Raw genomic sequence first — 24,980 nt, forward strand, 5'->3', positions numbered from 1 at the left:
AATAATGTTACTCATCCAATTAACAATAATCACGTAATATGTAAATCTAGCTGCTCATAGTTGGACATTATATGGTTTCTAGTAGCATACATATTTTATTCCAGATATGGAAATTAACAAAATTTCAAATTGTGGAATTGCCAGCATATATTATCGGTCAAGACAAATCAGAAGCATAGTTAATAATTTTAAATATCAGGTTAACAAATTCTTTTCTAGGAATCTACTCTAATTTTAGACACTCTGTTTGGAGATGTCTACTAGTTTCACCTTTCTTTTCACAGAATCTGCAAAGTCACAACTCATATGGTATCTCACAACAAGCTCCTGTTCTTGATAGGGTTGGTAGTAGCTCCAATCTAAGTCTCAAAACAAATAGCCTAACATTAATGTCAAAAGGATTTGTTACATAGCTACAAGGACTATCTGCCAGGAAGCATTGATTAACATGCTTTCATATTTCCTCATGGTACCGAGTTTAGAAATACTGATATTGTGGTAGCAAATACTAGCCAACTTTTTAATTTGAGTTTCCATCACCAGGAGTGGGTTATCATTATCCCGCTTAAAGGTAATATCATTGAAGACATTCGTCACATAATGTGTTCGTTCTTTCAATGTCCCTCCAGTACCATTATTTATAAGATAACTGCCAGAGTCTGAATAGAGTGAATCCCTATCTTCCAATTTACTGAGGATTTGTATGTAATGGACCCTCACACCCTTATTTTAATTTAAAGATGTTAAACCAAGTTCACAGTTGATTCCTTCTATATGTGTTTGTCTGGGTAATCCCAGGACTCTACGCCACTATTTACCCTCCAATTTCTGAAGCTATTTTTTTTCCTTTACCATGAATGCATCAAGGACATAAGCTAGGCATGGGATTAAGCATGTTTTGTATAGTTTCACCAAACCTTCAATTGACAATTCACTTTTGTGTCTTATAAAGTTTGAGATAACCCTGACCAACAACATTTTCTAACAATTGAAAGTTCAACGTATCGGATATAAGATTGCCCAAATATATAGTATGAGTGCGCAAACTCAATAATAACTCCAACCATTATCCACACACATTTTCAGTTCTTACTAGTTTGGTAGCAAACCTTAAAATTTTGGTTTTGTTATAATTAATGCTTAAGTTATTATTTTTAGCATATTTGCACAGTTTATTCAGGCTACGTTGCAACCCTATGGGGGTATGATCTAATAATAATGTATCATCAGAGTAGCCTAACCAACTTATGTGTGTGTCCCCAATTTTAGGAGGGAAGTTATGAATGTCACCCAGAGACTTTTTCAATCAGACACATGTATGTTGTAGAGTGTAGGTGCTAAAGGGCATCCTTGTTTGAGACCCAGATTGATAAGTATTTTACCACTCAATCTGCACTCTTGATCTAGTCAAATCTGTGTCACGTTGTCTGTATATAGCTCTTCTATAAAATATTAAATGAATGGGCTCAGCTTGCCAGCCCTTAGCTTCTGATACAAGATGTCTCTGTATACTGATTCAAATGCTCCCTTAAAGTCTATAAAGCAGATTTACATGGGTTTATATCTCAATGCAATACTCTTGCGTATCAAGTATTGCAATGTCCACACATTGACCGTAGTCCCCACCCCACCTCTTAACACTGTTTGTAATTTTGATCGTATTTTATCCTGGTTTGTCTATATGTTTAATTCCCCCAGCAATATTTGAGAAAACATTTTTGAGCAAGCATCAGACAAGCCAACATTCGATAATTGCTAGTGTTGTCTCTAGCTCCTTTTTTAAAAATAAGTATAAGGATAGAGGACTTCCAACTAGTTGGTATAATGCCTGTATTCACTATTGTGTTAAACAGTAGTGAAAATGTTGTTGCCCAAACTTGTGACATATGCTTATAGATAAGGTTAGGTATGCCATCAGGGCCTTCCGCTCTCGATGGTTTCAGCGTATGCATTATTCTCTCAATATTATCCGGGCCACATTCAGCACTAAGCTCCTCACCATCAAATTCAACAAATACATTGTTATCTATATCCTTATTAACCCTATAATGATTGGATCTAACATGTTTGATCCAATTGGGGTCAGATATATGGTGAATTTCTTTGTTATCAGTATCAAAGGAGCCCACATAGTTTTTACAAAGATTCCAAAATCTGCGGAAATCCGTATTTTTGAGCATGCTCTGCATTTGAAGCCATCTGAGTGAGGCTTCTGGCGTCTTGTGCCTTTTAACACAGTTTTTAAATGTAGTTCTCAAATTCCTTATTTTTTCCTTAAGCATTCAAGTACATATACTTCGCTTTACTGCAAGGATTTCCTTATTACATCTTTTTTTCTCTAGCAATAACTACATCATCATTTTTAGTTTTTACAGTAGTTTTGTCACCATGGCTGTTATCCATGTCATGGATATATGGTTGTGCTTTTTGGGCCAAAATGGGGAACTTCTCTGCACACATGTTTTCTAGCGGTTGCATCCCCATCAATACATTCTAAAAAAAAAAACATATCTCTCCATATTCTTGACCGACCAAAAGATTCTATTACCACTCAAGTTTGTAACCTACAGGCAGTTTTACCTTTTGTGTTGCTTTAACTTGAATGATAAACTTCTGGATCACATGGTCACTCAAGTGGGTGGGCACAAGACAAAGACGGTCCAATAGTCCCACCATTGAATTAAGAAAAAATACATAATCAATCCATAAGTATATATTCCTAGCAGACCATGAATATGAACATATTCTCTCCTCAGCATTGTCTATGAAAAGGTGGCATAGACCATTAATAGTGATAAAGGTTTCCCATGTATCAATCAGTGTTAGATTATCAATTATATTTAGGATAATCGCAGCTCCCCACTGGTTCGTCCTAATGAGGAATATTTCTCTGACCATTCCTAGTGATGATGTGAATCTATTATAGTTCAGATCATGCATTATGCCATATAGGGCATTTACATTTACCTTTGTCCAAACTTCAATTATACTGCCGAGTTCATCAATGATTTGCAGTGAATATACATAATTAGGGGGGTTATTTACATTTATAATGACTATTCTAGAGGTCTTTCCATCAATATTTGTCTCCTTAGTGGCCGCCAGTATACTTGGGTGGGTTACCTTTTTCTCATATTCAGTTAGCATTAGGTGGTTCTTAGCTCCCAATATCAATCCCTTGGAAGTTCTACCAAGGTCTGTATATTGAGCCTTTTTTGAAATATTTTGTATCCTTCTAATACAAAATCATAACAGAGACAAGTTTCCTGTAAGGCAAATATGTCAGCACTTCATATAATTTCTATACCCATCTTACTGGACAAAAATGAGTGAAAGCCTCTGGAATTCCATGACAAAAAAGACAACACCTCTTTAAGCTCCATCTTTGGTCAATTGTCAGGCTCATAACCAGGGTCGGACTGAGACAAGAAATAGGCCCGGTCACCCAAAACAAAGTGGCCCACCCCACGCCTCAAAAATGTGGCCCACCCCACGTCTCACGACCCGTGACCTCTGATGACATCACTGGAAGTGATGTCATTTGACCCCACCCGAAATGACATCCCAGGAAGCGATGAAACACAACCTTTCACCCCTTGACAAAACAGGAAGTGGCATCAAATAGCTTTGTTCCTAAGTACACTAAATTACTGTGAATCCAAGCAAACGTCAAGGCCAAATGATAAATGTTATTGTATAGCACTTACACTTAGGCTCTTTTTTTTTAAACAAATATGCATACAATATCCCCCAACCTGTGTTGGTACGCATCTATTGAACTAAGAAGGATGAAAGCCTTTTTTTTTAAATAAAAAAAAGTTGGGAAAAAAACATTTTTTTTCAATTCTTTTTCTCCAAACCAGCCCAGGCATGGCCAGAAACCGGCCCCCACGCCTCAGGGACGATTTCGGCCCGGCCACGGACCGAAAGGCAGCGGGTCCAATCCAACCCTGCTCATAACCATCATCCCACTATTCCAAATTCTTATTATCAATGGTGCTCACCCCTGCTTCTTTAAGCTCTTCAATGATTTGGTGTATCAGTTTGTCAATGCTAATTTGACCCAGAGCAACCTCTGTCTCCCCTGGCACACTCTGTTTATCCCTCTTTACCTTTACTGCATTGTTTTCCATATGTGTAAACTTGTATCCCATCACTCTGTAGGCATTGGCATGTAGCAAGATAAATTCAGAAATAATAGGGGACACCATGTGTACTATTCCCCAGATCGGGCCACTAGTGACTTTGGGGATTTCCACAAGCGTAATCTCCTTCAAGGTTATAGCGCTCAGTTCTGTAACTTGACGGATCAGTTCCAATGCATTTGACCTATTGGGGAAAGGGCTACAGTACGCAGCATAGGTGTCACCAATTTAATTTGTTTAGCATTACGTGTGGTGGCACATTGTATATCTTTTTGTCCAAGGGCACTGCTAACCATCTTTTCCTGAGTCTCACTGTATGGTCAGGTACTAACCATGTGTCCATCACATCATTCCTCTGCATTTGGACAATCTCTTTCTCAAATGTATCCCCCTCATTCATTACGGCCGGTTCAGTGAATTGAGCCCTGTTCTTTGTCTTTGGTTTAGTCTCTTCTCTAAGTAGCCATGGTTCCAATCCTCTCTGTTTGTTAACCAACTGATTCTGATCTATGGTGTGTTACCCACTTTAATAGTTGTATTATTTTTATATATATATATATATATATATATATATATATATATATATATATATATATATATTTGACAGATAGGGGGTGAGGGGCGCACTCTGGTTCCCAGCTAGGTGTACCTTTCCACAGTCCAGTAGATCTTCTCCTCCTAGTGCTTTCTTGCCTCTTGCAATCATCAGGGAGGCAGTCTCTGCAGGTGTTAATGGTTGATACCAATGATGGCCTCAGGGAATTCTGGTTGCTGTAGTTAATTCAAGTAGCCAGGAACCAACTCACCCTCCAATTACACAGTGAAAATTCCCAAATTGTGGGGAGGGGTAAAACCAACAGTGTGAATCTCCTTAGTAGGGGCATGTGTCACCCCGGTGCGGCCACCTCTGGAGCATGGAACTCCCAAAAACATTTGACCGAAAGGGGGTGAAGGCGCACTCTGGTTCCCAGCTAGGTGTACCTTTCCACAGTCCAGTAGATCTTCTCCTCCTAGCGCTTTCTTGCCTCTTGCAATCATCAGGGAGACAGTCTGTGCAGGTGTTAATGGTTGATACCAATGATGGTCTCAGGGAATTCCGGTTGCTGTAGTTAATTCAAGTAGCCAGGAACCAACTCACCCCCCAATTACACAGTGTAAATCCCCAAATTGGGGGAGGGGGAAAACCAACAATGTGGCTCTCTTTAGTAGGAGTATCATCCAACTCTGATGTTTTCTCATGGTTTGTGGATATTACCTCCACTTCAAATGGGGGAATTTGAGCTGCCTTTGTTGTTAATTCTGCCCCCAAACTCTTAGCATTCTGCACAATTAGCACCACATTCAATAATGAGTTATTATCAATAGGCTCCAATTGAGCGATATTATCTCTATTATTACCATCCGCTTGCGAGACAAGCACCACCTCCAAAGTGGTAATATTTTGTCTGCCTTTGCTCACAGGTTTTGGATAGCTTGTGATTTTATCTTGTGCCATATGAGGGGTGCCCCTTTTGTCCCAAACCACTTCAATCATTGCCAAGGACACCCCTTCAGAATTCAATTTACTAATCTTGTTGTTAATTCTTTTCCTCTTGGATATAGCGCTCTTAACTTTTAGAATTCCTGATTGTTTCGTGCATGCCAATTTCACAGTACTCCTAAATTGGTATTTGTGTTTTAATTGCTGGCATGTTAGCTAACACTAGTTCACACTTTCGTTGTTAAATATTGAAATGGAACAATACAGCCAACAGTACTAAGCACATTCATCTAAATATGACAATAGCGTTTCAGTGCTGCAAGCTTGTTAGACCATATACTCGGCACCATAAAGTGGTGTTTCAGAGCTTCTTACCCAGTCATAAGAAGCTCCTCATTTTGTATTATGACATTAAACTTGCCCTACACAGGCAACTGTCTCCGCAGCTCAGTGACCTAGCAGCCCCAACAGCCCAACAGCCCAACAGCACTTATTGTGCACTCCTTGGTGCACATGTGCTGGTGCGCATGGTGGCTAGTTTTGTAGGGCCTTCAAATTCCAAATAAATCAATACATGTCCACATTAGAGTGTCTATGAAGTAAAGGAAGAACATATTATAATATTCTATCACTTCTTGATGTTAGAAGGTTCAAGAAATGATGGTAGTCGAAATAATGTTCACTTGCTGTTTATTTTTCTTCGAGTGTGTCGTTATGAGGCACGAACCAACTGACAACAGTCTAGCAGCACCAGCAGCCCTCACTGTGCACTCCTTGGCACATACCTCTTCAGTGAAATGCTATTCGTCTTCTGCAGGGCCCTGGTCCAGGGTGTAATAAAACCTTGACTGGCAATTTCATAGGATAGGAAACACACCTAATTCAAAATAGTTTTTCTCTTTGCTGGTTCTGGAAATGGTCGAAACCTTCCTTCCTTTCCAGTAATCATAACGTCTTCCGACCACTAGTCTCAGGAGGATAGCTTAGCAGCAACATGCTCACCTTGGAAGCAAGACGACACGAAGCAACACAGGTTCGGTCCTCAGGTCTGCGCTTAGAAACATCTGGGTATTAAGTGCGTTTATAAATAACCTATAATATCATATCATATCATATCACTGCTAGAGTACTCTACACGGAACACTGCGTCAGACTCCTGAATCATTCCTACGCAAAACAACATGAGTCTCAGGCAATGGTTTGAAAATAGGCAGCCTTTAACCCATTTAGCTGTCATTTCCACTTTTAGGGTGATGTGTGAAGACCCTTTGAAAGCAGTTTACTATTTAGTTGAGGTGATAATAATAGAGACGATGCAGGGAATCCTGTTTTGCTGTTGTGAATGTTGGGACACACAGAGGGGCCTATAATTCCCCAATGGCCTGTTTAAATTTGACATTTAAACAGGCTATTGACTAGAATTGACCAACTCCAGATAAGCTTTTAGAGTTGAAATCTTGTGTAAAACCTTGCCATGGTTTTCATCATACTCTGCATGGCAGACCGTAATCTCTACTTTATAGGCAGTAGAAATCTATCTGTGGTAGGTTGTGTGGCAGAGATAGTACTATTAACAATGCAAGGATCTGTAGAAATGTGGATCTGTGCATTTAATACACGTGACGCCTCTACCACTGAGCACCTGGTACATTATGGTAGGGGCAGCAACATTATATTTTGTAAACTATTAACTTTATATGCCACCAATAGTGTTCCTAAATGTTTGATCACTACCACAACAACATTAATCTCGCAACATCGTGCCTCCAGATATTCATGAACAGAAACACAAAAAGACGGCTTTCACTATTTCATTTGGCATATATGCATGTTTATTCTCTTGCAAAGACAATATGTGAGCAATACGAGCAATACAAATAATAAAAGCAAGCAACTAGCAGTACCAAAGTAATAATGTAGTTGAATATGTTTGTATGTTTTATTTATTTCAAGTTGGGCTGTAATTTAGATGTGAAAAGTACCCATATAGCCAAAAGTACAGGAGTGCTAGGCATTCCCCAGATTGGGTGACTACAATATATTTAGAGCATCTGGCAATAAATAGCCTGTTATTGTGGAGGAACAACAATCAGATGCAGACACCTGGGGTATAAATAATGTAACAGACCTATATAGTTCACTAATTAGGGACTTGTTAGCATGAAATGATATAAGATACATGTTCACATAATTACAGATTACCATAGACATTGAATATTCCGGTTTGAGTGGACTGTCATCATACTCGTCACCTATTCACTTCTATGAATCAAAAGCCTACAGCTAATCAATAACGTGTACATTAAACTAACTTGTATCAACTATAGATCTACTCACAGTAGTGCTGCAAGGATTGTCAAAACAATGTAAAGTCATGTTATTCCATCTGATGTAAGCCAAGTAAATGGAAAGTGCTAACTATCCCCATCAAAAGCCTTTGGTTCAAATAGAAACGACAGTCTGAATTAATGGATCAAACATGCAGGTCAATCAGCTGAAATGATGTGATCTGATAGGTTATTTATAACGCACTTAATACCCAGAGGTTGCAAAGCGTGGACCCAGGGATCGAACCTGTGTTGCTCTGTGTCGTCTTGCTTCCAAGCCGAGCACGTTGCCCCTTGAGCTATCCTCCAAGAGAAATCCACATGCTACCCTGCCTTCAATTCAACAGTGTGTGTGTCTATATTACACGGCCTGCGGTAGCTGTTGTGTAGTTATGGTTAAGTTTCTCAACTCATAGAAGGAGCATTTCTTGGGTGGCTTATATCTTCGCCCCCACGGTCGAATCCTCACGAAACTTTGCAAAGAAAGTATATGGCACCCTCAGAAGTTTGGTTTGGTCAAGGGGGACAAAGTTATAAGGGTGTCCCACAATTTGCAGAAAACATCATAGACGCAGTGGAAAAGAAATGTTGGTCATGCCTACAGCCCAAACTGCTGAATGAATGTTTACCAAATTTGCACGAGGAGCGGCTGTTGGGTCCCGAAAGCATGCTTTTCTAGATTTGGTGTAAATCCATCCAGTATTATTTTTTTTAAATGGCCGAAAAAGTAGGTACAAATAATTAGTGACATCTGGGTCCTGTTTTATATAAACAACAATTCATATTATACATGAAATATAGAAAAACACACAATCACTGACTTTCAGCTGCTCCACATAATGAATAGATCTTCGCTATAACCAAACACTCTGAGTTCTGGAATCAGAATGTCAAAAGTTCGCAAAAAGGTCACTTTCCAAGATTTTAGAAATCAATAGCACAAAAAGAGGACTTTTTAAAGCAAATAAGTAAAATGCCCAACACATTTTTATTATAACCTATAACAGTCAATAAACCCCAAAACAATCATTCTAAAGAATGCTTTGTAGAACATGTAGAAACACAATTAAATAAAAAAATTAAAATTATTTGACAAATTACATGATCCTGATTACATTGAGAAAACCTTCCCATAGCAGCGGGTACACGTAAATGTTTCAAATGCACTGAAAAACACATATTGCAAAGGTTTCAAATTTAAATCAAACATGACTTGAGGTGAGAAGATCCAAACAGAAAGACATGTAAAATCAGTGCTAAAACATACATAAAATAATATGATCAATGCAGCAAAATACAAAAAGCTATACCCACAGGTGCAATCGGCAGGTTCATACCCGTGGCTACCAAAGCATGCTGTAAAGTACAATGTTTAATTGGAGCATAGGTAGCCGCAGGTCTGGTCAACCGATAGAAGCCGTGGCTACCCAAAACATTTTTCAAGATTCAAAAAGACATATTAACAAGGTGTGAATATTCAAACAACACAAAGGTTTATGTTTATGTGTTTATGTTTATTATTTGTATTGCGCACCGGACCCGTAGGTATCAGGACGCATAGCATAAGATAATTCACAGCTTAGTTACACAACAAATTACAAGATTTGTACAACACAAAGGGTATAATACAAAAGAAGTCAAGTGGCGACACGGTGGGTAGCATGAAGGCAATACAGTACAAGTGGAGTCATGAAAGTACAAGTTAAGTAACATAGGAGTAAGCGATACATCCAAAGGTGAGTTTGATAGCTAAGAGTCGCAGGTCAGTACAATACAATGTCAAGTTGATGTCTAGAAGTCTGAGTCTTTGAGCCATTTAATGATGTTCTGTCGGAGGTTATGGAGGGATTGCTCTGCTCTTAGGGTAGGGTGAAGTGAGTTCCACAGTTGGGCTGCCTTGACTGGGTAACTGCATCCCCCAATTCTCGATAGCTTGAATCTAGGGACAGCAAGGTAGTTAGTGTTGGAAAGTATGGTAGTCCTGGTCGCGGATTTCCTGGTGAATCTTTGCGACAGGTAACTGGGCGCACTACTGTTCAAGCATTTGTAGGTCAGTGTCGCAACCTTTAGCTTGATTTTGTCATGTGTAGAGAGCCAATTATTGGCTCTTCTGGAAAAGGAAATGTGTTCTCTCCTGGAAATTCATAGAGCTGTTCTAAGGGCGTTATTTTGCAAAATCTGGATTTTCTTGATGATGTGTTTGTTAGTGCCTATGTACAAAGCATTGCAGTAATCCAGTTTTGACAAAATAAGTGCTCGGGCCAAGGTGATGCAACTACTGTTTGATAGAAAGGGTTTGCTTGCTCTGATCAGTTTACACGTGTAAGCTGTGGATGAGGCCACAATGTTGACTTGCTTGTTGAAATACAGGGTTGTGTCTAGGTAAAAACCTAAGGTCATCACCTCTTTGGCCACATAGATAATATTATTATCAATGTTAAAGGCAGAAGAGTTAGAGCTCAATTTATTATGGGATGCGCTAGTGCCCAGAATGATGATCTCAGTCTTATCATCAGGCATAGTCCATGGGTGGCCATCCATGCCTGGATGATGAGATATATCCTGTTCACCAAGGCCAAATCCTTGTCATAATCACCAGAAAGAGGCAGGAGGATCTGAGTGTCATCTGCATAGTTAGTGTAGGTGACACCAAGATGATCCAGATCATCGAAAAGGGGCTTAGTGAAAATATTGTAGAGGGTAGTTGAGACACAAGATTCCTGAGGCACTCCACACGTGATAGGGATAGGGTCTGCGGCTGAAGTAGGAGAGAAGACTCTCATAGTCCGGTTGCTAAGAAAAGATTGTATCCAGACTATGGCTTCCTCTGAGAAGTGGGCTGCTGTGTCCAGATGACCACATAAGACGCCATGGTCGACTAGGTCGAATGCAGCAGATAAATCCAGGAGAAGAAGAAGGGCTGAGATCCCCTTATCTCTAAGTTCATCAATCTGTACTTTCTAGTCTAGAAAGGCTGTTTCAGTACCATGCTGAGGCCTAAAGCCAGACTGACGTGAACCCAATAAAGAGTTATATTCCAAGTGTTTTTGGATTTATGAGTAAGCCATTTTGTCTAGGATCTTCAACAGAAATGGCACTGTAGTGATTGGTCGGTAGTTAGTGGGGATTTTTGGGTCTAACGTCTGTTTTTTTAGTAGTGGGAGCACCCACAATTCCTTGAGGTTGGCTCTAATTTTATCTGATGAGCCGCAGATAAGTTTAGTGATGAACGGGGCCAGGTCTCTAGCAGCATCCTTTATGTGTTGTGCAGGGCATTGTTCTCCCTTGCAGTTGGAAGGTTTGAGCGATAAGTTGATTTTTTCAGTTTCAATTATAGTGACTTTAGTGAATTTAAAATGTGAGAGGTGGTCATGGCTGTTAGGTGTTATGTCAGAGATAGAGGAAATGCTAGTTAGTGAGGATTTTTTCTTGGCAATTTTTCATTTGTAGGGTCATAACTTTGTTGGCTAGTGCTTGCTGACTATTTGAGCACCAAAGTTTATCTTTTGTACAATTATCCGGTATAGGGATAGGGGCTTCAAACTCTTTCAGTATAGCAAAGAGTTCCTTCGTGCTTGATGTGGCTGGGAAATTCTGGAGTTTTTCAAATTTATAGAGAGCAGTTATGGTACTAAGGTTAATCTTATTTTCCGCAGATGGAAGTGATCTCCAAGATACCTCACATTGCCTTTTTTTTCGTAGAGTTTTCAAGTGTGGTGTGTACCAAGAGTTAAGGTGGGCTTTAGGTTTATTTTGTCTTTTTTTGAGTGGCGCTATTAAATCTAAAGAGGTGGACATCATTTGATTGAATTCTTTGACTGAATCATCCAGAGCCAAATCGGCTGGGAGCGCATTGAGTGTAGGAAGAATGAGAGGGAGTAGGTTGTCATGGGTAATTTTCTTTTTATTCCAGGTCAGAATGGAAGGGGCAGGTAGTGTAGGCATGGGCGTAGGTCTTTCAGTAACTAGGGAGAAGGAGACCATGTGGTGGTCAGTCCAGATCTGGGGGGATATGGAGGATATTATAGTGCTACAGTTGTGGTCTGCCACCCAGTCTAACATTCTACCTTTGATGTGAGTTGGGTGCAGCACTCTCTGAGTAAAGCCTAAGTCAGTTAAGGTATTTGTCAGAGTAGCTGCCTGTAGATCTTTAGGGTTGTTTAGTCCTAACTTTATGTCTCCTAGTAATAGTACTTGAGAAGTATTTTGAGGTTATTAGACACAATATTTGAGATATCTTCCTCAAAGGTGCTAATGTGGCCTGGAGGTCTGTATATCAGATGGATCGTGAGAGTCTGAGTGTTGTTAATAGTAAGCTTAGCTATGAGGAGTTCACATGATTTAATATTGAGCGGTATTACTAATCTGATTGGTAGATTCACTTTGGTAATGATGGCAATGCCTCCTCCTCGTGAATCATTTCTGTAAGATCTGAGGATGGTGTAACCATTGGGTATGGCCAGTGAGAGAGCTGGGCCTGCCGCAGGATGTGACCAGGATTTGGTGATTGTCAGGAAATCAAGGTTTTCTGAATGGATGATATCGGCTATCTTAGATGCGTGTCCTACCAATGATCTAACATTTAACAGTGCACCTTTTAGGCTAGGAATAGTTAATGTCTGTACTGGCAAGGTTTTGGAATTGTGGGTTCTGGGTGAAGTACGGCTAAATGAAGCATATGCAGAGCACTACTTACTGTAACCTTTTTTTCTAAGGTTGGGAGCTTCAGAGTGTGGGTTAGTTCTTTTGTTAAGGCAGGTAAGGGTTCTAGTTAGGGGTTCAAATATTTTAGCAAGTCTCGAGCAGAGTCTATTATTTCTAGCAATCGTGTTGCAAGGGTAGGAGTTTAGTTTAGGTAGTAGTTGAAGGGTCATGCTAAGTTCAGCTGACTGTTTAGTAGGATTTGGACTATTTATATAGGTGGTGTATAGGGTTGTGCTACAGTCAGGGCTGGTGTAGATGTCATGTACTGGGAAGATAGTAAATATGCAGGATATGCCCACTAATATGTTAGGCAGGGGCAGGAGATTCCTTAATGTGAGCATTTTAAGTATGAGTGGAACACTTGGAAGGGACATTCAAGTCTAAGTTTCAGGGCTAGTTGAAAAGGGGCTTAGAACAATGGGTGACAGGTAGGCTACCATAGCTCCACATATCATAGGCTAATTCTGAGTCAGGTATATGCAGGTAAGTTGGGTCCTATAGCATAACGAGTATTACACAGTAGAGTTAATGGCAGGCTATTTCAAGCTAGGCGTAGAGAGCTGCATCTGAGGTGAGTATGGCTAAGGTAGGTTTGAGATTGCATAGGGTAGGTAGGGTCACATAACTGTAGAATAAACTGGAATCAGGCTGGCATATAGTGAGCTAAATAGATGTGGGCCAGTAAGCTAAGTTCAAGGTTTCATACAGTGGGGAATGAATAGCAACAAGTTCACATATCCTGGACTTGGAGTTACGTGCATTGGGCTAAAATGTAACCAGACATATCAAATTCCATATTTCTTACAATGGATAAAATCACACACTTAAATGGATTAAAAATGAAGTGATACTCATAAGTACATACAGTAGGCTAAAGTATAGTCCGGCATGTTAGATTCCACATTACTTACAATGGTACGAATTTAAATGGACTACAACGGAATTGTACTAAAAAATACGTACAGTGGGCTAAGATAGGCAAACTGGAATCAACATTGTGTACGATGGTTAGACGCACAAGTTAAGATAGACAGAAGTCGGAATTATGTACAGTAAGCTGAAAGATGAAACACGGTCAGCTGTATTCAGTGCAAACAGTGTGCTGAAGACACAGTGTTAGGAATGGGTTAGGTAGAAGTTACGAGTAATGGGCGAGGCGATAAGGACCAAGCAAGTTGCTATCAATGTTACATGCAGTAAGAATCTAGGCAGGTTGGAGCGGGCTAAATGGAAGTTGCATATGATGGACTGTGTAAGAGATAAGCAGCTATGATATACAGTCTGCTGGGATTGATTCAGTAGAATAGGCTATTTCAACAGTGGGCCAGGGCCCGAGAATCAAAGAAGACAGGGCAGGCTAGGTGTGTAGTTATGGTTACAGTACGGGAGGCACATGCTAACGTTTGCTAAGGAGGCAAACACATTTAGTACTAGTCATACAGTATGCATTGGTTACGTTGCAAGTTAAGACGAGAATTTTAGCGGTTTAGAGTCAATACACAAGACTGCCGTGCGGTCATAGAGTCACACCTTCTAGCATAGTATAAAGGCTTTTCTTACTCGATGTTTGTTATAAGGCAGAGGTAACGGACAAGGGCCTCGCTTACCGACTGAATGGGCAGTGCGTGCAGCTAGTGAGGAACCAGAAGAAGGTGGCACCTTGCACAGATTGTATGCACTTTGTTATGGGTACGTCTCGGAAGGGTCCACGTGGAGAATAGAGTTCCTTGACAATCACGGGGGCATCCCAGCAGAGAATATGGCCCTGGGCTCTGGCAGCCTCTGGTCAGGCTCAGGTCAGGAGCCTTTCTTGTCTGCCTTTCCTTGGAGGCCAGCTCACTCCTGTCGGTGCCTCCTGATAGGCTATAAGGCACGGCTGGCCAATCGGGCATCGGTGCTGGTCTCCAGGGAAGCAGAAATGGCTACCACCACAGGGCGGCCATTTTAGAAGGGTGTTTCATTCCCAATTGGAATATAAATTGGCAAAAGACGATTCAAAGCGCGGATCACCCACAGACCCAGTGAGGCACTGGAGTGCACAAATATATTGCGGGCCACGAGTGCACTAGTATGTATTATTTCTGTTGAGATGCAATGCTCGGATTGCAGTGGACGCTTCAGCCTCGTGACTTGCCTTGCCTACTCAGCTGAGCTGACAAGGTGGGTGGGCTGCTCCTGCAGCCTCCGGGCAGGAGCAGCTCCAGCTGAAAGGCGGTAGTGAATGTGCAGGCTCAGGTCAAGAGCCTTTCTTGTCTGCCTTTCCTTGGAGGCCAGCTCATGCCTGCCGGTGCCTCCTGATAGGCTATAAGGCACGGCTGGCCAATCGGGCATCCATGCTGGTCTCCAGGGAAGAAGACTTGGCTACCACAATAGGGCAGGCATTTTAGAAGGGTGTTTTGTTCCCAAATGGAATATAAATTGGCAAAAAGACGATTCAAAGTGCGGATCGTCCGCAGACCCAGTGACGCATTGGAGTGCACAAATATATTGCGGGCCACGAGTGCACTAGTAAATATTATTTCTGTTGAGATGCAACGCTCGGATTGCATCGGACGTTTCAGCCTCATGGCTTAACTCGTATACTCAGCTGAGCTGAGGAGGTGGGTGGGTTGCTCCTGACGCCTCCGGATGGGAGGAGCTCCAGCTCCAGCTCCAGCTGAAATGTGGCAGTGAATGTACAAATGAAAGCATAGAATCAAAAACACATGTAGAATTGTGTACTGTGAAATCCATGAAATATCATGATCAATGCACAAGTATTGGTACTATTGTACCCGCAGCTAAGGGGATAGTTATAGCCATGGCTGCAACTGCCAAAAATAGTATTCCCTGTGGTCTAGATGGGTAACAGATTAATTGATATTAATGTCACAGTCTCATATACTTAACTCTTTTCCTCCTCTTACTTGGACCATGAATAATGGGTTGTGCATTTGGAGCAATGAGACCTTGATCAGGGATTAGAGAGTCAGCAGACCCCATAAAGGCTTCTGGCACTTCCTCCTCCTCTCTTTTTGTCCCGTGGGAATGCAGCGTCTCACTTGGGGTAGCCCCATTGTTACAACTCTTGACTCCCGTAACCAGGTGATCCTTTCTCACTTGTCCATCCCCCAGGGTTGGGATTCAAAAGCTATGGCCCTCCCCTGGCCACCTGAATAGAGGGTTCTCTGGCTTTACATGGGAGAATACCCCTAGGTTTCTCACACTTACCATATCAGGCAAATTTGTTGGTTTTGTTAGATTTTAATTTTAACGATAACGGCCCTTTAAGAACGTTTTTTCCCTGAATCTGATAGGTTTTTAGTAGTGGAACTTAACTATAAAGTACTGAGTTCTTTTACTCAATTCGATAGTTTTTTGTGCAATTCAACCTAATGTCCCTTTAACAATGGAAACGTTTTTCTCATGCTTTACACTGGAGAATACCCCTAGATTTCTCACACTTACCATAAAAGGCAAATTTGTTTTTTTTTTAAAGATTTTACTTTTAACCATAATGACCCTTTAAGAAAGTTAACCATAAAGTTCCTTTAACAAAGTTTGTTCACTCAATTTGATAGTTTTTTGTACAACTTAACCTAATGTCCCTTTAACAATGTATTTTCACTGAATTTCATAGGTATTTATGAGTGCATCTTAACCATAACGTCCCTTTAACAAAGTTTTGTCAGTGAATGTATTACATGGCCACGGTAGTGGCCATGTAGTTATGGTTAAGTTGCTGTTTCCATAGGAAGAGCACTTTTTGGGCGGCTTATGACTTCGCTCCCCCTGGACGAATCCTCACCAATCGTTGCAAAAAAAGTATATGGGCCACTCTGAATATTTTTGCAAAGTTTGTTGAGGATTCGTCCAGGGGGGGCAAAGTTATAGGGGGGTCCCAAAACATTTTTTTTTCCCATGGACTGATCGGGAACATTTTTCTGCCGCGCCTACAACCCAAACCGCTGGACAGATTTTCATCAAATTTGGACCAGGAACAGCGGCTTGGTCTCGAAAGCGTGCTTTTGCAAATTTGGTGAAAATCCGTCCAGTAGGTTTTTTTAAAATGACCAAAAAGTAGGTAAAAAAAAAATAGTGATATCTGTGTTCGGTCCGTGGACACATTTCCCTGTTCACTCCGCGGACAGTGTCCTGATTGGCCAATCGGCTTGCGTGATGTCCGTGGACATGTGACGTGTTCGCTGATTGGACGGTGTTAAGTGTGAAGTGCGTCAGATTTTCGGTAGCGCCCGCCATCTTGGATTCGCGGACGTCCCGGACAGCGCGGTGAAAGTTTGTTCTGAATGTGTATTTAGTAGAGTGTGTTGGTGTGTAGGAGTGTTTGGGGAGGATGGAAGGGTATGAGATAGGTGATATGTTGTGCTTTTTTATGTGATAGACGTTCTTTTTGTGTTCGATTTGTCTGTGGACATCACAGGTGTTCTGAAATGTTCTAAATAAAGTGAATGGGGGGTGTTCTGAGGACTCAATATGTGTCTGTTTTGTTCGCAAAGTAAGCTGAAACTGTTCTAAGAACACTCGCGGTGTTCTGAAATGTTCGCAAATAAACAAAATGGGGGTATTCTGGGGATGCTGTCCGTATTGTTCTGTGGCAAGTTGAATGTGTTCTAAGAACACTCGGGCTGTCCTGAAATGTTCGCAAATAAACAAAATGGGGGTGTTCTGGGGACGCTGTCTGTATTGTTCTGTGGCAAGTTGAATGTGTTCTAAGAACACACGGGGAGTCCTGAAATGTTCGCAAATAAACAAAATGGGGGTGTTCTGATGACGTTGTCCGTATTGTTCGTTGTCAAGTTGAAAGTGTGCTAAGAACTCTCGCGTTGTCCTGAAATGTTCGCAAGGGGTGTCCTGAAGACGCTGTCCGTATTGTTCGATGGCAAGTTGAAAGTGTTCTAAGAACACTTGGGGTGTCCTGAAATGTTCGCAAATAAACAAAATGGGGTGTTCTGGGGACGCTGTCCGTATTGTTCTGTGGCAAGTTGAATGTGTTCTAAGAACACTCGGGGAGTCCTGAAATGTTCGCAAACAAACAAAATGGGGGTGTTCTGATGACGCTGTCCGTATTGTTCGTTGTCAAGTTGAAAGTGTTCTAAGAACTCTCGCGTTGTCCTGAAATGTTCACAGGGGGTGTCCTGAAGACGCTCTCCGTATTGTTCGATGGCAAGTTGAAAGTGTTCTAAGAACACTTGGGGTGTCCTGAAATGTTCGCAAATAAACAAAATGGGGGTGTTCTGGGGACGCTGTCCGTATTGTTCTGTGGCAAGTTGAATGTGTTCTAAGAACACTCGGGGAGTCCTGAAATGTTCGCAAACAAACAAAATGGGGGTGTTCTGATGACGCTGTCCGTATTGTTCGTTGTCAAGTTGAAAGTGTTCTAAGAACTCTCGCGTTGTCCTGAAATGTTCGTACGGGGTGTCCTGAAGACACTCTAAGAACACTTGCGGTGTCCTGAAATGTTGGCAAATAAGCAAAATGGGGGTGTTCTGAGGACGCTGTCCGTATTGTTCGTTGTCAAGTTGAAAGTGTTCTAAGAACTCGCGCGTTGTCCTGAAATGTTCGCACATAAACAAAATGGGGGTGTGTTCTAAGAACACACGCGTTGTCCTGAAGTGTTCTACGAACTCTCGCGGTGTCCTGAAATGTTCGTAGGGGGTGTCCTGAGGACGCTGCCCGTATTGTTCAATGGCAAGTTGAAAGTGTTCTAAGAACTGTCTCGGTGTCCTGAAATGTTCGTAAATAAACAAAATGGGGGTGTGTTCTAAGAACTCACGCGTTGTCCTGAAATGTTCGTAGGGGTTGTCCTGAAGACGCTGTCCGTATTGTTCGATGGCAAGTTGAAAGTGTTCTAAGAACTGTTTCAGTGTCCTGAAATGTTCGCAAATAAACAAAATGGGGGTGTGTTCTAAGAACACACGCGTTTTCCTGAAATGTACGTAGGGGTGTCCTGAGGTCGTTGTCCATATTGTTCGTTGTCGAGTTGAAAGTGTTCTAAGAACTCTCGTGGTGTCCTGAAATGTTCGCACATAAACAAAATGGGGGTGTGTTCTAAGAACACACGCGTTGTCCTGAAATGTTCGTAGGGGGTGTACTGAAGATGCTGTCCGTATTGTTCGATGGCAAGTTGAAAGTGTTCTAAGAACACTCGGGGTGTCCTGAAATGTTTGCAAATAAACGAAATGGGGGTGTTCTGAGGACGCTGTCTGTATTGTTCGTTGTCAAGTTGAAAGTGTTCTAAGAACTCTCGTGTTGTCCTGAAATGTTCGCACATAAACAAAATGGGGGTGTGTTCTAAGAACTTTCGCGTTGTCCTGAAATGTTCGTAGGGGGTGTTCTGAAGACGCTGTCCGTATTGTTCGCTGGCAAATTGAAAGTGTTCTAAGAACACTGGTAATGCCCGCGGACATTAAAAGTTTCCATAGGCCATAGTTGAAATGTTTTACTCTATGGGTGTGATATGCTGCGGTAGTTGTGGCCAGGGCATAGAGTGTTGGGTGCATGGCCATTTGGCCATGCACCCAACACTCTATGCCCTGGCCACAACCACCGCAGCATATCACATTTATAGTTGCTTATAACTTTGGGTCAAAAACAAATTTATAAGGAACAAAGTTATAAGACACTATGGGTGTGATATGCTGTTCAGGTTGTGGCCATGGCATAGAGTGTATAATATACTTACTGTTTGGTTCAGTAACTGGAGTACATGTATTTCTTGTTAATTTCTGTGATAAAAGAAAATAGCAAGTTAGTATTAGTATTTTCTAATGACTTTTTACATTGTATAATCAACATTTTTTTTGGACCCTCATATTTAGTAGATTACAAACCAGAGTACTGTGCAATTTGCTCAGTTTCTGTGTCCATTGCTAAAATCATTGGGTCTGTGGGAGAAAAAAAAATCCATGTTGGATTAAAAAAAAAACCTTTTTCTGTTATGCTACAGTTTATTTGTTTGTTTGTTTTCAGTGTTCATTTGTTGTTTCTGGCTAATGCTTTATACATTGGGTTGTTGCATTTTTTTGGAGCAGTAACATATTATTTATTTGTTTGGATATTATGAAATTTTGGAGCAGGTAGATACCAGTAGGCGCATTCCAACTGTCTATTTTTTGATATATTTTAGTGGTATTGATTTATCTGTTTGGATATTGTTAATTTTTGGGACGGTTAGATACCAATTGGTGTATTCTAATTGTCTATTTTTTGCTCTAATTTAGTGGTATTCATTTATGTGATTAATGGTTGTAGAATCTTTGGGCAGTTAGATAGCTTTTGGAATATTCTAACAGTTTATATTTTTTACTACAAGTTTACTTGAGGTTTAAGTACAGTTTAGTTATCAAATTTTGGTTTTAAGAACATTAAATAAGCGTTTGTAAGATTTGCTGGTAATCTCTGTTTTAGAGTAATGGTACTATCATTACATTGAAACCATCCACATTTCTTTTTTATATATGCAGTCTAGTGCCCTGAATTGCTTGTGGCTCCTGCGTGGTAGATTATACCTATTGTTATGAAGGTTTTCTTACCAAGTGATATTTGACCATGTGTGAATCCAGTCAGCTTGCAGTTGTTTTTGGTACCATCTGCATTGTAACGTAGAAGCATTAGTATTACGTATTTACTATGTGTTTGTATTACTAACGTGGAGCGATTATCTGAATTGCAGGTAGAACATAATCTACCATGGTTTGCATTTTGTACAAGTTGCTGAAATTGAATGGATTCACAATTAGGTATTGATATATATATATGAAGCGTTCATTGGGGATTTTTTCTTGTGTCACATTGTTGCAGAGAGTGCATGTATGTTCCCACTTGTATGAAATCTGGAAGATTTCATTTATAGGTATGATTTTGTTTTCCAGTACTTGTAGTAAGTACATTAGAAATTCTTGTGGATCTTCCTGTGAGTTTATATTGAATTTCACCATTCCATCACAGTAGTCCAATTGTTGTTGTTAGGGAGAATTCTCTGTTTAGGCTGAATTTCCTAACCTAGTGAGTCCCCCAGCAGCTTTGCTGGATTTCTGGAGTTTGTTTTTTCGACCCTGCCAAGAGTGAGACTCTTTTACTGCCACTCTTGGACATGAATGTGGTTAATTCCTTTGAATATCAATGTGTTCTATGGGCTATGGGGTTTTTTACTCCATAGGGTCTCATATGTTTTACTATGTGTTTTACACCGCACCCTCCGTGCCGTAACACTGGGGCATCCTAGAGGATCCCCACCATAGACTCCATACCCTGGGACTGACTACTGTCTCCCAGGGCATGTAAAGTCACCATTGGCTTTACTAGACCTAAATTTACTAACAGAACTAGTACAAACCATCCTATTGTGGACGTACTAGTAGGGGTAATTCGATTACTCCTGGGTCTATTATTCGAGGGGGCACTGTCCCGTCCCCCCTCGTCGAGTTTTGGCTGGTGGCAGTGGAAACTACTCATTATATTCGTCCCTGAATATAACTCTATGGGATTCTTCCCATTGTTGGAGGTTAATACTCTTTCTCTTTAATCTCTAACATACCACCGGTTTATTTATCTTAAATAAATCTATCGGTTGGTATTTTCTGCCAGAACTCGGTTTTTAAAATGGCGTCTGTGTTCGTCTCTGTGACTCCTAAACCAAAGGTTGAGCCCTTTGTTCCACTTTTGGCGGGCTTCTGCACAGAGGCCCTCCAAAGTTGTGCCATTCTGTCTGGGTACCACAGGGGGTGTGGGAAGGGGTTTAGGCACCCTGGACTGAGTTGCCTTGCCAACTCAAGTCGCACTCTGGTGTGATTGGCCCAAGTGGTGAGCCACCCCGCTCACCACTTAGCGTGTTTTGATTGACAGCTAGGCGGAATGAATGGGGGTTTTCTGCATAAAAGCAGGGCTTTTGGGACTGGATCTGTAGAAGTCGCCAAAGGACCTAAGAATCCGACGAGGGTAAAGCTGAGCCGACCTGCAACGACGCCACCTCCGGTGGAGCCCTGCTGAACCGACTCACCACTTCCCAACGACAGAGGAGATCTCCCGGCTGGAGAGTCTTCTTCCCCTGACTGGTGGGAACAACCAGTCCCCTTTGCTTTATCTTCGCTTCCAGGGCGTAGTGGTCGAATTGCCCATGCTGAGCACCCCGGCAACCGGATAACCACTAACCCGTACCGCGACCAAAAGGTGGTGCCTTGTGACGGAGCACTTCGTGGCTGGTCTCTTCCCTGGTGGTGCAACGATCTTCAACTTTCCTTCGACGACGAGAGCATCTCTTCTCTTGGCAAAGCCCCGACTTGCATCCACCACCAGGAACAACTGCCCCCGCCGGAGCTGTCTCTCCACATACAAGGTACCGTGTCCGCCTGGCTTCCCTTGTGTCGGTTAGCATGAGGTGTCTTAATCCTCGCCTCTCCATTGGGTCGCCTCCAAGCCTTCTTAACTTTCTGTTCTGAACTGGTCCAATCTTTCTATAACAATTTGCGACAAAGACTCGAAGTGCATTTCCACTGTGATACTTTTTGGGACATATCGCCTTGCCTCTCTCCGAGTGGGCCTGGCCTCTGAACTTTGCGATATACAGTAGACCATGCCTTACGTGCCTTGCATTTGTTTGTAAAAGTGTTGGTACCGAGTTGATTTCATACCCTGCCTTTTCTCTCCATTCCTAACGAATATTAGAGCGCCATCTAGGTTAAAGCATTCACCTCGGTCTGCAAATAAGTGGTGCCGTGAAACCTAGACTTGTCGAACTATTGTCAGTGGGATTGATTTACTTATAGTAATTGTGATTGAAGTTGTTTGCCGTATTAGTGCCAGTGTGTTTTCCATAGATATGTTTTTATAAATAAATAACTATATATCTTTACACCGAAGCTCTGTTCCGTGTTTGCTTGTTCTACTGTGTAAATTGCCCTATTTTGTATACTCCATATACTGCCTAACTCTTCTTGAGGGAAGTCTGACTGCTCATCCACAGCTACCAAGTGAATCTGTGTGGTACAGACTGCTACCAAGTGGGTTTACTGCCAAACACCTGTAGTCCTAAATCTTTTGCAGTGGTCCCAGAGGGAACTGCACAGGTTTCCGGCTGCAGACAGATGCTTCAAATGTAGGAATAGGTGCGGTACTCAGTCAACTGGATGGGAAAGGTAGGGAGCACCCCGTTTCTTCATCAGCCGCAAGCTAAAGGATCCTGAAACAAGGTGGGCAACAATCGAAAGAGAATGCTTTGCTATCGTGTGGGCTCTGAAGAAGTTTAGACCATACTTGTATGGTTCTACTTTTGTCATTCAGACTGACCACCAACCCTTGAGATGGTTAATGCAAATGAAAGGGGAAAACCCAAAACTACTGAGATGGTCGATCTTCCCGCAAGGGTTTGATTTCACCATTGAGCACAGGTCAGGGTGTCACCACCAAAATGCTGATGGTCTCTCTAGGATGTATGTCATCGACTAGAGGTATGAGATTCATCCAGGAGTGGATTAAATCCTCCTGTCCCTTAGTCTGGGGGGGGGGAGTGTTAGGGAGAATTCTCTGTTTAGGCTGAATTTCCTAACCTAGTGAGTCCCCCAGCAGCTTTGCTGGATTTCTGGAGTTTGTTTTTTCCATCCTGCCAAGAGTGAGACTCTTTTTCTCCCACTCTTGGACATGAATGTGGTTAATTCCTTTGAATGTCAATGTGTTCTATGGGCTATGGGGTCTTTAACTCAATAGGGTCTCTTATGTTTTACTATGTGTGTTACACCGCACCCTCCATGCCGTAACACTGGGCCTCCTACAGGATCCCCACCATAGACTCCATACCCTGGGACTGACTACTGTCTCCCAGGGCATGTAAAGTCACCATTGGCTTTACTAGACCTAAATTTACTAACAGAACTAGTACAAACCATCCTATTGTGGACGTACTAGTAGGGGTAATTCGATTACTCCTGGGCCTGTTATTCGAGGGGGAACTGTCCCGTCCCCCCTCGTCGAGTTTTGGCTGGTGGCAGTGGAAACTACTTGTTATATTCGTCCCCAAATATAACTCTATGGGATTCTTCCTATTGTTGGAGGTTAATACTCTTTCTCGTTAATCTCTAACATACCACCGGTTTATTTATCTTAAATAAATCTATCGGTTGGTATTTTCTGCCAGAACTCGGTTTTTAAAATGGCGTCTGTGTTCGTCTCTGTGACTCCTAAACCAAAGGTTGAGCCCTTTGTTCCACTTTTGGCGGGCTTCTGCACAGAGGCCCTCCAAAGTGGTGACATTCTGTCTGGGTACCACAGGGGGTGTGGGAGGGGGTTTAGGCACCCTGGACCTAGTTGCCTTGCCAACTCAAGTCGCACTCTGCTGTGATTGGCCCAAGTGGTGAGCCACCCCGCTCACCACTTAGCGTGTTTTGATTGACAGCTAGGCTGAATGAATGGGGGTTTTCTGCATAAAAGCAGGGCTTTTGGGACTGGATCTGTAGAAGTCGCCACAGGACCTAAGAATCCGACAAGGGTAAAGCTGAGCCGACCTGCAACGACGACACCTCCGGTGGAGCCCTGCTGAACCGACTCACCACTTCCCAACGACAGAGGAGATCTCCCGGCTGGAGAGTCTTCTTCCCCTGACTGGTGGGAACAACCAGTCCCCTTTGCTTTTTCTTCGCTTCCAGGGCGTAGTGGTCGAATTGCCCGTGCTGAGCACCCCAGCAACCGGATAGCCACTAACCCGTACCGCTACCAAAAGGTGGTGCCTTGTGACGGAGCACTCCGCGGCTGGTCTCTTCCCTGGTGGTGCAACGATCTTCAACTTTCCTTCGACGACGAGAGCATCTCTTCTCTTGGCAAAGCCCCGACTTGCATCCACCGCTAGGAACAACTGCCCCCGCCGGAGCTGTCTCTCCACATACAAGGTACCGTGTCCGCCTGGCTTCCCTTGTGTCGGTTAGCGTGAGGTGTCTTAATCCTCGCCTCTCCATTGGGTCGCCTCCAAGCCTTCTTAACTTTCTGTTCTGAACTGGTCCAATCTTTCTATAACAATTTGCGACAAAGACTCGAAGTGCATTTCCACTGTGATACTTTTTGGGACATATCGCCTTGCCTCTCTCCGAGTGGGCCTGGCCTCTGAACTTTGCGATCTACAGTAGACCCTGCCTTACTTGCCTTGCATTTGTTCGTAAAAGTGTTGGTACCGAGTTGATTTCATACCATGCCTTTTCTCTCCCGTCCTAACGAATATTAGAGCGCCATCTAGGTTAAAGCATTCACCTCTGTCTGCAAATAAGTGGTGCCGTGAAACCTACACTTGTCGAAATATTGTCAGTGGGATTGATTTACTTATAGTAATTGTGATTGAAGTTG

This window comes from Ambystoma mexicanum, chromosome 14 (genome assembly GCF_040938575.1).
Source record: "Ambystoma mexicanum isolate Mex_15411 chromosome 14, UKY_AmexF1_1, whole genome shotgun sequence".
Classification (NCBI taxonomy): Eukaryota; Metazoa; Chordata; class Amphibia; order Caudata; family Ambystomatidae; genus Ambystoma; species Ambystoma mexicanum.